The 13,129-nt window shown below is 52.0% G+C and overlaps 1 long non-coding RNA gene across 1 annotated transcript in view; it reads right to left on the bottom strand.

The window, feature by feature from the left end:
* The window catches only part of LOC138247387 (uncharacterized), an 80,996-nt gene extending 68,070 nt beyond the window's left edge, over nucleotides 1-12,926 (bottom strand). Inside the window, exon 1 of the long non-coding RNA XR_011194480.1 lies at nucleotides 12,812-12,926. This is a non-coding gene — a long non-coding RNA (uncharacterized lncRNA). The remainder of the gene's footprint in view (nucleotides 1-12,811) is intronic.
* Between the last annotated feature and the right edge of the window lie 203 nt (nucleotides 12,927-13,129).

Below are 13,129 nucleotides of genomic sequence, written 5' to 3'. Positions count from 1 at the left end.
CCGCTGGGCCCTTCCTGTCAAGCACCGCTCCGCTGGGCCCTTCCTGTCAAGCACCGCTACGCTGGGCCCCGCCGTCTCAAGCACCGCTGGCCCATTGACAGTGCCGGTTCTGTGTCGAGCTGGTGTTCACGCTGCACTCTGAGCACCCTGCCTCCTCCAATACCAGTGGAGTCGGTTATCCATCTGATGGACTGTGGCTTTGAACTCCCCAGGATGGCACAGTGGGCAACCCATCCACTGTAGAGACTTGTGAAACTGTGGCTTTGCACTCCCCAGGATGGCACAGTGGCCATGGAGGCCCCTCGTGGATCTGGCGTCGTGGACTCCTGTGGCTGAGGTGCCCCCCCTTCCCTTCCCCCTGAGGTGCCTGTAGTTTTATCATCTGATGCCCCAGCAGTGTTCTCTCCAACGGTATCTGGTCTCCTGTGTGGGCTTTGCCCATGTGTTTGTGGACATTGGCCCACGGACTGTGGAACTTTAACAAAATGAGCTGGACTTATTGCCTATGTATTTAGATTTCGCACTGTTCATTTTTTTTTTTTTATATTTCATATAGATGATTTTCCATGACTTCAATGAACCTATGTTATACATAAATGTTATCATCATTTTCATTATGTCTTTGCATTTTTCCAGGGGGTTTGGGGGGTGTCACTCGGAGTTGTTGCTCTGCATTGGTGTGTAGATAGTTAGGGGGGGGTGGGGGGGGGTGGATGTGTCACGTATGTGTGTGCCCGTAAGCTTTCCTCCTCCCCCCTCCCCTGTGTCGTAGGTGCAGTACTCACCGTTGTCGTCTGCGCCGGCGTTCGTACTCGTGGTAGATGAGCAGGTAGACAATAGCTGGTAGGATGTTTAATTCGGGTTCCATGCTGTCCTCCGTCCTCGTGGAGTGTGTATAGGTGAGCGTTTTCCCGTTCGTAGTCTGTTTCCGCCGTGTTTTTATCGGCGGGGCTCCCGCCCCGGAAAAGGTGGCGGATTGGTGAGTTGTGATAGGGTGGGCGGTACATTGTCTGCCGCCTGCCTGTTGGCGGTGACCGCCGCACTGTTTGTCTGTCCCGCCGTGGCGGTCGGATTGTTAAAGTGGCGGGCTGTGCTGGCGGTTCCCGCCAGGGTCAGAATTCCTTTCTTTTAACCGCCTGCCTGTTGGCGGGTTGGCCACCGCTTTATCATCGACCGCCAGGGTTGAAATGACCCCCCAAGTCAGGTAAGCACCTATCAGGAGGGGACTCTAATGTCACCTCCTGGCACTGGTCACTCAGAGGTCTCAATTGTGCCCTCACACCTCTGGATCCAAGATGCCAGAGGTCTGGGACACACTGGAGGAGCTCTGGGCACCACTCCTGGGGTGGTGATGGACAGGGGAGTGGTCACTCCTCTTTCCTTTGTCCAGTTTAGCACCAGAGCAGGGACTGGGGGTTCTCTGAACCAGTGTCGACTGGCTTATGCAAGGAGGGGACCATCTGTGCCTTTTAAAGCATTTCCAGAGGCTATTAACACCTATTTCCAATGGGAGAGGGTGTAACACCCTCTCTCAGAGGAAATTCTCATTTCTGCCTTCCTGGGACTGGGCTGCCCAGACCCCAGGAGGGCAGAACCCTGTCTGTGGGGTGGCAGCAGCAGTAGCTGCAGAGAAATCACAAGAGAGCTGGTTTGGCAGTACCAGGGGTCCATAGTGGAGCCCCGGGGATGCATGGGATTGGCACCCCAATACCAGATTTGGCATGGTGGGACAATTCCATGATCTTAGACATATTACATGGCCATATTCGCAGTTACCATTATGAAGCTATATATAGGTATTGACCTATATGTAGTGCACGCGTGTAATGGCGTCTCCGCACTCACAAAGTCCGGGGAAATGGTCCTGAACTATGTGGGGGCACCTTTGCTAGTGTAAGGGTGCCCTCACACTTAGTAACTTTGCACCTAACCTTCAGCAAGTGAAGGTTAGACATATAGGTGACTTATAAGTTACTTAAGTGCAGTGAAAATGGCTGTGAAATAACGTGTGCGTTATTTCACTCAGGCTGCAGTGGCAGTCCTGTGTAAAGGTTTGTCTGAGCTCCCTATGGGTGGCAAAAGAAATGCTGCAGCCCATAGGGATCTCCTGGAACCCCAATACCCTGGGTACCTAGGTACCATATACTAGGGAATTATAAGGGTGTTCCAGTGTGCCAATTAAAATTGGTAAAAGTGATCACTAGCCTATAGTGACAAATTTAAAGGCAGAGAGAGCATAAGCACTGAGGTTCTGGTTAGCAGAGCCTCAGTGAGACAGTTAGGGGGTCATTCTGACCCCGGCGATCAGAGACCGCCGGGGCCAGGGTCGGCGGGAGCACCGCCGACAGACCGGCGGTGCCCCGCAGGGCATTCTGACCGCCGCCATGGGGATTCTGACACCCCCTACCGCCATCCTGTTCCTGGCGGGTCTCCCGCCAGGAACAGGATGGCGGTAGGGGGTGCCGCGGGGCCCCCGTAAGAGGGCCCCTGCAGTGCCCATGCCAATGGCATGGGCACTGCAGGGGCCCCCGTAAGAGGGCCCCACAAAGTATTTCAGTGTCTGATCTGCAGACACTGAAATACGCGACGGGTGCCACTGCACCCGTCGCACCTTCCCACTACGCCGGCTCAATTCTGAGCCGGCGTCCTCGTGGGAAGGTTGATTTGCCCTGGGCTGGTGGGCGGCCTTTTGGCGGCCGCCCGCCAGGCAAGGGCAAATCCCAAAATACCCTCAGCGGTCTTTCGACCGCGGAGCGGTATTTTGGTGGGGGAACTTTGGCGGGCGGCCTCCGCCGCCCGCCGAATTTAGAATCACCCCCTTAGTCACTACACAGGTACACACATTCAGGAAACAAACTGTGAGCACTGGGGTTCTGGCTAGCAGGATTCCAGTGAGACAGGCAAGAAGGTACTTTTCAACACCTATATGTTCGAAAAGTTGTTCTAAAAGCTGTTATACTTCTGCAAGACTTGTCCAATTCTATCTAATGACAGGCCACAGTAAGATCTCTCGTAGAAAATACTTTAACTCCAGACAGCATCATTAATAATTCAGACATATTTCAAAGAGGATATTTATCAACCAGCACACTCCTGTTAAGCTTGCGAATGTCCACACATAGGCCCTCATTACAACCGTGGCGGTAAATGCTGCCTACTGCTGTGCTGATGGCCTCCAACATACCGTGCCCTCTGCGGTATTCCGCCACTGGTATTATGACCCACACTGAGAATTCCGTCACTATACAGACACCCACACAAGTCCGCCACACCAAAGGTCAGTGATAAACTGGCGCTAGCAAAACCCACACCACTACACCAACAGGAATACGCCCACAGTATCATGACCCACGAATCACAACGCCGGTCTTTCAAACACGGTAAACCACTGGCGGTACACACCGCAGCACTCAAAATAAACACACACTTACAAAACTGCACCACATTGGACAATTCAAACTACACACACCTGACACACATACACAAACCACAACCACACAACCAATCCAATATAAAACACACACCCACATTACACACAACCCCTTACAGTGAAAAAATAGTTATCACTCAGAGAGAGACAAGCCAGGAGCACCCACTCAATCAGAGCCACAGAACACCATCACCCATACACCATTCATGCACATCACAGCATACACTCCAACACATCACCCCACACATCACCCCACACATCCTCACACATATCACTCGCACCACATCCATGGCACCCCAAAGACACCCCAGGTTTTCTGAGGAGGAGCTAAGGGTCATGGTGGAGGAAATCATCCGGTTAGAGAGACAGCTATTCAGCTCAAAGGTGCAGCAGACGTCTATTGCAAGGAAGATGGAGTTATGGCGGAGAATCGTGGACAGGGTCAATGCAGTGGGACAGCACCCAAGAACCAGGGATGACATAAGGAAGAGGTGGAATGACCTATGGGGGAAGGTGTGTTCCGTGGTAGCAAGACACCAGGTAGCAGTACAGAGGTCTGGCGGTGGACCCCCACCTCCTCCCCCACACTAACAACATGGGAGGAGCGAGTATTGGCGATCATGCATCCTAAGGGCCTCACAGGAGTAGCAGGAGGACTGGATTCTGGTAAGTCAAATCTTAACTACTTTATACCCCTCACCCTACCTCCATGCCATCACAAACTCATACCCCTACCATCATCCCATCACTCCACCACCTCACATATACCCCACTAACACAACCCACCCATCCCAATACCAAGCCCTGCATGCAACAACAATGCATGGACATCCATCACAGACCTGCATGGACACCCATCACCACAGCATGGCTAGTAGAGAGACTCACCCTGCCCACAAAATCACAACTCACACAAGGCCACAGGGAAATCACAATCATACAGGGAAACTCACCCATGCACAAGATGGCACACGCAGACACATTAACAATGCATTTGCATTCCCACAGGACCCATACTCCACGTCACCAGAGAGGAGGTGCCAGCTACATCCAGTCCCCCACCTGAAGATGCCCACAGTGACAACAGCAGCGCTGCATGCCCGCATCCGGATGACCAACCTGGCCCATCCGGAACCTCCGGACAGTCGGTTCCCCTGCCACAGTCCCAACCCACCACTGAGCCTCGCCCCTCAGGAAACACTAGCACAGCACCCACCCAGCGGGCACATGCCACTGTCCCCAGGACACGTCAATCAGCAGTGTGTCCACCACTACAGGGACCCCAGGCAACCCCACAAACCCAAGACAATCAGGGACCTTGGGTCAGTGGCAGTGGGCACACGGTTCAGGGGACAGAGGCACAGGACAACAGGGAAACTGGGAGGACTGCTGTGTGACAGGGGGAGGACAGGCCCAGGGAATCGACTCTCCATGAGGCACTCTCCAACATCCTGGGAGCATACCACCAATCCCAGGAGACCATGGGCCAGATTCTGGCCAAGTTGCAGGAGACCCAGCGGCTGCAGGAGGGAAAGTACCTGGGGATCAGGGAGGACCTAACAAAAATATACACCATCCTGGTCACCATTGCAGGGATGCTGGCTGACATGGGCAAGACCATGAGGGAGGCAGTGGCACAACAACGGGCGCCTGACACTAGCCAGACTGAGGAACAGCCTTCCACCTCCATCAGCGCTGGTGGACAGGAGGCCCCACCTCTGGAACAACAGGCCACCAGCACCCCACTCCCTGCATAAGGAGAACCAGCACTCAAACGGTCCCTGCGATCCAGGCAGAAGCCAGAGAACATTGGCAAGAGCCCCGCCAGGAAATAACTCTCCTGATTGTCACCCTTCTGTCCCACTCTGTCACCCTGTCCACCTTGAACTGCCATTACTCTCCTTCCTATGCCCCATTGGACAATGTACCTGTGATACCAAGACAATGGACTCTACCCTGGACTGTCCTCCAACATCTCCCCAGCACCTTGCACATCCCCCCCTAAATAAACTCCCTTGGAACAAATACCAATCTGGAGTCTGTCAAATGATTCACAAATGTATTAGTACAACATTATCATAGCATTGCAACTCAAATGTACAGTGAAATATACTTTAGGATGACCTTTGGTGGGCAGAAGTACACATAGCAGGAGCCAGAGTGGGGCACAGAGATCTGAAAATAGAGATTCCAAAAGGAACAGTCAGTGGCCATAGACATAGGGAAAGAGGCTGCCTTGTACAATATCCAACAGATAACTGAAATGTAAAGTGGAGTTACAGTGTCTTACCTGTGTGTCACTGGAAGTACTGCAGAATTATATTGGTTCTGTTGTCTATATCTTCTTCCTCTGACTCCTCTTTCTCACTGTCCACAGGCTCCACCGCTGCCACAAGACCATCTCCAGGCACATCCTCCTGCAGAAAAGGCACCTGGCGTCTCAAGGCCAGGTTGTGCAACATGCAACATGCAACATGCAACGCTGATCTGGCACACCTTCTTGGGTGAGTAGTACAGGGATCCTCCTGTCAGATGGAGGCACCGGAACCTGGCCTTCAGGAGGCTGAAGGCCCTTTCTATAATCCTCCTTGTACGCCCATGTGCCTCATTGTAACATTCCTCTGCCCTTGTCCTGGCATTCCAAACTGGGGTCAGTAGCCATGAGAGGTTGGGGTAACCAGAGTCACCTGCAAATATCGAGGGATACCTGTTAACCACACACTCACCCTTAGGGACAACCCCATACCCATACACCAATTCATACTGGGTGGGGATCTTTGGCTCACCTATTAGCCACACCCGGTGCTTCTGGAGTTGGCCCATCACGTATGGGATGCTGCTATTCCTCAAGATGAAGGCGTCATGCACAGACCCAGGATATTTGGCATTCACATGGGAGATGTACTGGTCCACCAAACACACCATCTCCACATTCATCGAGTGACAGCTTTTTCTCTTCCTGCAAACCTGTTCATTTCTCCATGGGGGGGGAGACAAATGCCACATGTGTACCATCAATGGCACCAATGATCTTGGGGATATGTCCCAGGGCACAAACGTCAGCCTTCACTGTGGCCAAATCCTCCACCTGGGGGAACACGATGTAGCTGTGCATGTGTTTAAGCAGGGCAGACAACACTTTGGTCAGCATGTTTGAGAACATTGGCTGAGACATCCCTGATGCCATGGCCACTGTTGTTTGGAAGGAACCACTTGCCAGGAAATGGAGCAGTGACAGGACCTGCACTAGAGGGGGGATTCCTGTGGGCTGGCAGATAGCTGACATCAGGTCTGGCTCCAATTGTGCACACAGTTCTTGGATTGTGGCACAATCAAGTCTGTAGGTAATGATAATGTGTCTGTCCTCCATTGTCGCAAGGTCCACCAGGGGTCGGGTATACCGGAGGATGCCACCATCTCATATTCTGCCTCAGCGGTTGAAGCCTATGGAAGAGAAAGGTGAGCAGAGGGTCATATTCACACATCTATTGCACTAATGATGATTTGTTTACTTTACAAAAACAGTATGTGGACTAGAGAGTCAGTTGATGTGCCAATGTCTGCTGTGACGCAGTTAGATGCCATGCCCTGTGCCCCCCTGAAATGGCGGCTGCCTGACCTGTGAGGAGAGACAAGTGAAATGAGGTAATTCCACTAGCGTTGTGTGCCGTCGTTGTAGGCGGTCTATGACCGCCACGCAAAATCGCATTGGTTATCATTGGGCTCTATGGTTTCCAGGAGCCAATGGTGATGTACGCCGGGGGTGATGGTACGCACTCACTTGCTACCTGACCTTCAACAGAAGAGGACCTACACTGCAAGTGCTGCTGTGACCTGTGTCTGGAAACAACCATGGCTCATGTGTCTGGGGAAAGGGCCCCTGTCTTCACTGCGGAGGAGTTGGAGAAACTGGTGGATGGGGTCCTACCCCAGTACACATTACTCTACGGTCCTCCAGATAAGCAGGTGAGTACACAGTGAGCATGACGCGTGGGCCATGAATGTATGGATTGCTGTGTGTGTAAGCCACATGTAGGGGGGGTGCTGGGGCGTCCTGGCCAGAGTGCAGCATGTAAGGTTGTCAATGTATGTGCGTCAGGGGATGGGTGGGATCTGGTGGGCAATGAGTCTGACGGTCCAGATGGGTGATTAATTCCTTTTTCTTCTGTCTTTTCCCTCCAGGTCAGCACCCACCAGAAAAAGGGTATTTGGTGTGCCATTGCCAAGGAGGTGTGGACCCTGGGGGTCTTTGACAGGCAGAAGAGATGGGAGGACCTGCGCCGCTGGGCAAAGAAGACGGCGGAGGTCCAGCTGGGGCTGGCCTCCCAACGAGGAAGGGGTGACCATCGCACCATGACCCCCCTGATGTTCTGCATCCTGGCGGTGGCCTATCCGGAGTTGGACAGCAGCCACAAGGTGGTGAGTACAGAATCTAAAACCTGACTTTGCACACGTTAGGAAGTACCAGGGTGGGGGATGTGGGCTGTGGATGCCCCTAGGCCAGGGCCAACATGGCAGGGTAGGTCCCTTGTTGGGCAGCTCTGGAGCACTCCAACCCTAATAGTGTAAGTTGGCATCTACTACTGGGCAGGGTCCTGTGGGTTTCTGGTGTGCAGATGCTGGCGTTAGGCATTGTACCCCATGGGCTGGTGACTGTCTTAGTAAATGGTTGGGCATGGCCTAGTGCATAGGGTTGCTCCCTGTGTGTTGTGTACGCCGACGGTAGTGGTGTTGCTGGCATTGACCAAGTGTTTCCTCTGTCTCTTCCCCCGCTTTTTGTTTTGTTACCTTGTCCTTATGTGCATTAGCATCATCTGGCGGAGGAGCAGAGGCACCGGCGACAGAGGGAGCTGCATCCTACATGGGCCTGGACGCCAAATCCACTGAGGGTGAGGGCACCAGTGGGACAGAGGGCGAGGGGAGCACCACAACAGGGACAGCGACTCCTCCTCCGATGGAAGCTCCCTCCCTCTGTGCCCACCCCAACAACAGGTACAGCTGCCATCCCCCCTACCAGCACCGCCCTCCCAGCAGCCCCTCAGCATGTTTCCCATGCCCTCTCACCAAGGAGGGTGGGCATCTCCTTCCCCCCAGGCACCTCAGGCCCTGCCCCAGTCAGCCCTGCTGCCCTCAGTGAGGAGGCTATTGACCTCCTGAGATCCCTCATGGGCAGTCAACCATACTGAATGCCATCCAGGTTGTCGAGAGGTATTTGCAGCAAACATATGCATACCTGGAGGGCATTCACTCTGGTGTGGCGGCCGCACAGAGAGCATTTCAGGTTCTGGCCTCAGCACTGATGGCAGCCCTTGTCCCAGTGTCTAGCCTCCCCCCTCCAACTTCCTCTACCTAGACCCAAACCCCTCAACCCCAGCCTCTCCCAAGCACACCTTCAGACCAGCATTCACTCAAATCAACACACAAAAGTGGCTCAGGCAAACATAAGCACCACACTTTATCTCACAGGCCCTCACACAAGCACCATACCCATGAAAACACACCAACATCCACTGCCTCCACTGTGTCCCCCTCCTCCTCTTTGTCCACCTCCCTCCCAGTAGTGTCTATACTCACACCTGCATACACTACATCTTCATCCACAACCTCCATCACCAGCACGCCCATCAGAATACACCCCTTACGAGCAGTCACCACCCCCACATGTCCCCTGTGTCCTCTCCCAGTGTGTCTGTGACCCCTCCTCCCAAAGTACACAAACACAAGCACCCACCCACCCAACAGCACATTCACCTCACAACAGCATCCAGCACATGCACCTTCACCCAAACTCAGCAGACAGACACCTCCTACAAACACTCCCTCTTCCTCAACTCCCAAACCCTCTCTATCTTCCCGTCCCAGTGTGTCTAAAAAACTTTTCATGGCAAACATTGACCTGTTCCCTACACCTCCCACCCCCCCGTCCTTCCCCTCGGGCCAGGGTATCCAGAACCCAGGCCAGCACCTCAGCCACCAAGTCGGCATCTGCTATGGTACCTGCAACTCCCAGAGGATCAAAGGGGGCACCCGTCAGGCCAGCCAGTGTGCCACCGACCCGTGCAAAGGACCAAACCATTCGGCCACCTGCCAAGTTGAAGGAGGGGACAGCATGCAGCAAGGAGCACGACCCACCCAGCAAGGCCTCCTCCAAAACTCCAGCTGCCAGAACCAAGGTGCCAGCAGCATCTGCCAAGGTGTGGAAGGGGCAGAAAAGCCAAGCCAAGGAACTTCAGGCCTCGGAGGCTCCAGGTGAGGGTCTGGTGGCCACCATCAGAACCGACAACCCCGCCACCTGTACCGCGGCCAGGACCGCCAGCATCCCCGCCACAAGCACCGCCACCTGCACCGCCGCTGCCACCCCTACTGTCAGCAGCAGCAGCCCCAATGGGCAGCCATCCGAGGCTGCAGGAGACGGGCTGGTGCCTCACTCCACCACTGGCAGCACTGGCACCTGTACCACGGGCAGCACCGCCAGCATCCTCGCCGCAAGCACCACCACCTGCACCGCTGACAGTAGGACCACTACCAGCAGCAGCAGCCCCAGCAGGCAGCCGTCCGAGGCTGCAGGAGACGGGCTGGAGCCTCCCACCACCACTGGCAGCACCGCCACCAGCACCAGCACTACCACCAGTTTGCAGCCTTAGTCGCCCCAGGATGGAGTCTGGCCCTGACTCAATGGATTATCATGCTACCTCGTCCCTGCAACTCTTGTGCCTCAGACACCCAGGTGAGGGAATGTGAACTGCCACACCCCAAGTGCTGCATCACTGGGCACAAAGCCCCCTCCAGAACCAGTGGAGAGATGCATCCACTCACCCTATCCTTGGCAGAATGAAGCACACTGGGTACAAAGCCCCCTCCAGAACCAGTGGAGATATGCATCCACTCACCCTGTCCTTGGCAGGATGAAGCACACTGGGCACAAAGCCCCCTCCAGAACCAGTGGGCAACCCACCCACTTGAGAGACTGTGGCTTTGCACTCCCCGGGACCACGCAGTGAGCAACCCACCCACTTGAGAGACTGTGGCTTTGCACTTTCCAGGACCAAGCAGTGGGCAAAGCACCCACTTGACAGATTGTGGCTTTACACTCCCCCGCGCCAAGCAGTGGGCAAACCACCCACTTGAGAAACTTGAGAGACTGTGGCTTTGCACTCTCCAGGACATTGCTGTGGGCATGGAGCCCCCTCGAGGAGCAGTGGTGTTATTCCATCTTCCGGCTGCGGTGCCCCCCCTTCCTCATCCCCTAGAGGGGCCTGTGTGTTTACGACCTGATGCCCCTGCAGTGTTCTCTCCGTATTGAGGCAGAAGTCAAGTGTGGGCTTGTCACACGATTTGTGGCCCAGTGGCCCACAGACATTTGCAAAGGACAATGTACGGCCTTCTGTACATATTGTAAATATTTGTAAATTTCTATTTGTTACGTATATCTGCCTATTTTTAATATATCACTGATTGGACTCTATTCCTTTTGTCCTTGCGTTCATCCAGAGGGTTACGGTGCGTAAATGTACTGTTGCTGCATGTGTTTGTGGTGTTGTGGGTGAGGGTGAGGGTAGAGGTGTGGCATGTTGCGTGTGTGTGTTACACTCTTTTTCCTTCCCCCCTCCCCTGTGTGCTAGGTGCAGTTCTCACCGTGGTCGTCGCCACCGCCTTTGATATTCCTCGTGTATGAGGAGATAGACCATCATGGGCAGGACCTGTAACTCGGGCTCCATGGCATCCTGGTTCTTCTTTGACTGTCAAGAGGTGAGTGGTTTCCCTTCCAAACACTGTTTCTGCCGTGCTTTTGATGGCATTGGTATCGCCCCGGAAAAGCTGGCGGATTGAGGGGTTGTAATGGGGTGGGCGGTACATTGTCTTCCGCCTGTCTGTTGGCGGTGACCGCCACAGTGTTTGTTGCTACCACCGTGGCGGTAGGAGTGTTAAAGTGGCTGTCTGTGTTGAAGGTTTCCGCCGTGGTCATGATCCCATTTTTTTTACCGCCGACCTGTTGGCGGTATTTCCACCGCTTAACACCGACTGCAACGGTTGTAATGAGGGCCATAATCTTATACTTCTAGTGGGTTTCCTACCAATCACAATTGGTGCCAACCATTCTGTCCCCTCCACCTCTTCTATCACCGCCTGGTTCCTGTAATTTTTTCAATTCACTCTGTAATTCATTCCTTACTGCGAACGGAATACTGCAGATTTTGCTACATTAAGGCACAGCTCCCGGAACCAACCGAATTTTATGGGAATTACGTTTCATACAGCCCATCTCTTTTCTGAAAAAATAACTCTTTATAACTCAGACTGTAGTTCAGAAGAAGTCTCAACATTTTCAACTTTGTTCACACTTTGGCGTTTCTTAACTATAATGGGTAGAGAACTGTTAGGATGTAATATTAATCCTAGATCTTTTTCATGCCACCAACTTATTATGCTGACTCCTTTCTTGGACACATAAATCTTCCCTGATGTGTAATGTTGATCGTATTCAATCAGACCAATAAAATAACCATGCAGACCAATAGGTTTTCCCCCATAAGCACATGGTTTAATATCGGACTTTAACAATCTGATCTTTCCCTTAAGTTCTTTCTCATAAAATGTATTAGCAATTATGGTGATTTTTGCTCCAGAATCGACTAGCACCTTGGTCTTCTTTCCTTCAATTTAAATGTAATCCAAAGGACCACTGAAACTGCTATCACTAACTTGTAAAACAATCTGTCCACACTCAAAATCATAAATACCTTCATCTTCATTATCTCATTCACCTACTTCATTCACAGCTTGCTTAGCTTTCTTCAATCTAGACACAGATGAAAAGTGCCCCTCCTTTTTGCAAAATAAACAAGAACCTTTGAGCGCTGGACATATCTTGTCATTGGCAAAGTGTCCTTCTTTGTCAAATCTGTTACATTTTTTCCCAGCTTTACTTTGTATAGCCGCCTTATGTATGATTTGTGTTCTACATGTCTTATCCTCCCTTACTAGGCTGACATTTTTAATACCCTCTTTTTTTATTACTTCTACACATTTCTTGGAGTGCTCAATTTTCTTTGCAAGAGTTATAACCTCATCTATGTTAGGATCATCAAGTAACCACAGTTCATCCCGTACCTTGTCAATATTGCGCCCCAGCATAAACTGATCACAAATTCTTTCATCTAGCAAAGTTCCAAATTTACAAGAAGCAGCCAAACGTCTAAGATTAGTTATGTAATTTTCGATAGACTCATCCTCATTTTTCACTCTTTTGCCAAAATAGTATCTCTCCAGAATAGTACTAACTTTTGGCAAATAATGTAAATCTAATTTTCTAATACAAGTTTTGTATTCATTTAAAACAACAGCTTCACTGTCAGGAATATCAGGAAGATGGTCAAATACCTCTTTACTTTCAGACCCATCACCGCTGTTCTTCTTTCGGCACTCAATGAGGGGCCACACGCCCTGGAGTATCTTTCAAAATATTTTTTCCATTTTCCCCACTTTATAGGAGGATCACCTGGAGCTGGTAGGAAAAATGGAGGTGCTGTCACATTCTGCATATTAACCTTGTAGTTTGACGTCCAATATAAGAACAATAAACAATTATAAATAAATGAATAATTGCCCAACACACAGAAAATATACTGTATGTTGCTAGTTGTGGCTAAAGATGAGGACGAAAAGTTTATAAAGCGTGCCTATCAGTGCACCTATATA

The sequence above is a fragment of the Pleurodeles waltl genome, chromosome 7, assembly GCF_031143425.1.
Source record: "Pleurodeles waltl isolate 20211129_DDA chromosome 7, aPleWal1.hap1.20221129, whole genome shotgun sequence".
Lineage (NCBI taxonomy): Eukaryota > Metazoa > Chordata > Amphibia > Caudata > Salamandridae > Pleurodeles > Pleurodeles waltl.
The sequence above is the reverse complement of the archived record's forward strand: the minus strand, read 5'-3'. Positions and strand labels throughout refer to the sequence as shown.